This window comes from Chiloscyllium plagiosum, chromosome 45 (assembly GCF_004010195.1).
Source record: "Chiloscyllium plagiosum isolate BGI_BamShark_2017 chromosome 45, ASM401019v2, whole genome shotgun sequence".
Lineage (NCBI taxonomy): Eukaryota > Metazoa > Chordata > Chondrichthyes > Orectolobiformes > Hemiscylliidae > Chiloscyllium > Chiloscyllium plagiosum.
In genome coordinates this window covers 6,337,642-6,339,874 of record NC_057754.1, presented here as the reverse complement: position 1 = coordinate 6,339,874, position 2,233 = coordinate 6,337,642, and positions in this window count along the sequence as shown.

Genomic DNA, 2,233 nt, shown 5'->3' with positions numbered 1-2,233 from the left:
CACTATGGGGTAATTTAGCACGGCCAATCCACCCTAACCTGCACATCCCTGGGCACTATGGGACAATTTAGCACGGCCAATCCACCCTAACCTGCACATCCCTGGGCACTATGGGACAATTTAGCACGGCCAATCCACCCTAACCTGCACATCCCTGGGCACTATGGGACAATTTAGCACGGCCAATCCACCCTAACCTGCACATCCCTGGGCACTATGGGACAATTTAGCACGGCCAATCCACCCTAACCTGTACATCCCTGGGCACTATGGGGCAATTTAGCACGGCCAATCCACCCTAACCTGCACATCCCTGGGCACTATGGGACAATTTAGCACGGCCAATCCACCCTAACCTGCACATCCCTGGACACTATGGGACAAATTAGCACGGCCAATCCCACCCTAACCTGCACATCCCTGCGCACTATGGGACAATTTAGCATGGCCAATCCACCCTAACCTGCACATCTTTGGACTGTGGGGGGAAACCAGAGCACCCGGAGGAAACCCCACACGTACTGTCGCCTGAGGGTAGGTTCAAACCAGGGTCCCTGGCACAGTGAGGCAGCCACTGCGCCGTAAGGACAGCATGGGGAAAGCATCTCACTCATGGCAATACTACGGCATGGTGTGACGGCGTGGCGGATGTACCCGCAGGGTTTCCCTGCGGGGAAATGGATAGCCTCTCCTGAAGCGAAGGCCATTCGGCCCTTCGTGTCCGCTCCACCGCTCCCTGAGAATCCTGGCCAGATTGGTGGCCCAGCCCCATCTCTGGCCTGCACCCCCCCACCCCCTCAAGACCTTTGCTGAATGGAAGAAAATCTGCATCAGAGGATGGGCCGAACGGCCTCCCTCTGAGCTGTGGCGGGGGGTGGGGAAGTGATAACGAGCAGGGGTCAGATAATGAATATCTAAGGAGTTATGTGGTAGGGATATTTACTGTGTAATTCACCCGTACTGGGAAGAGTTGTAGAATCGCTCGCTCCTGACCTATATACATCCTCGAAAGAGAGTGGCTCAGGGTTACTTCAGACCTTCAGGGCTTCGAAGAGTGAGTGCGAACCAATAGATAAAGATATTAGAAATGAATGTAAACCTATTTTTGCATTCGTATAAAACTATTAGGCACAATGGGAATGGTAATTGTGCAGTGTAGCGACATTAACACAGAGGCCCTCAGCCGTTTTCTGCATGATTGAACAACACATGAATCATTTATGCTCAGTTGACAGAATTTTATATAATGGCGTGAAACAGCTGAATGCAAAATGTCCAAAAGACACTACGATGGCGGGTGCGGAAGGGAAGTGGGGGGGGGGGGGGGTGGCGGACGCTCAGTAGCAGCAGTGCGTACCATCTACAAGACGCACTGCAGCAACTCCCCGAGGCTCCTCAGGCAGCACTTTCCAAACCCACCACTATCTAGAAGGACAAGGGGCAGCAGATACATGGGAACACCACCCCCCCTCTGCAAGTTCCCACCGCTCCCCATCCCGTCTTGGGAATATATCGGCCGTTCCTTGGGTCAGAATCCTGGAACTCCCTCCCCCAGGGCATTGTGGGTCTAACCCACAGCACACACAGACTGCAGCGGTTCAAGATGGCCGCTCACCCCCATCTTCTAGAGGGGGGCAACTAGAGACGGGGGCGATAAATGCTGGGCCCAACCAGAGACACCCACATCCCACAAAATGAATATTTTAAGGAAAATTGGTAAGCTTCAGTGAGCTTCTCCTCTTATCTCTGGAGAACATAAGGCCAGTCTCCTCAACCTCTCTTCATGGGATAGCCCCACCCTCCCAGGACTGCGTCTGGTGAATGTTTGTTATGCTCCCGCTGGACGCTAAACTGGAAGTTTTCTTCAAATTCCCATTTTCCGGTTCGAGGTGGCGGGGAAAATGAGATCAGGACTTTCTCAGTAATGGCAGCCGGCATAAAAGTGGACAGGGTGGGAGTGGCGGGGAAATCCTTCATGACTCACCGAACCAGCCTCAAAGGGAGAATTGTCCCCAGTGCTCGACCATCCCCGAAGCCTTCAGCAAGAACGTGACGGTTGAGGAAGGGCACGGAGGAGATGGACGAGGAAGGATTCCGAGGATGAGGATGTGGTTGGATCAGAGAAGGGATCCTTTGGAGGGAAGGCCGAAGAGAGGGAGGGGACAGGACAGAGTGGAGAGGGAGGAACGGCTTCATGCCGGCAGAAGGATTGGGAGCCAGGCGGGGGCGGGGG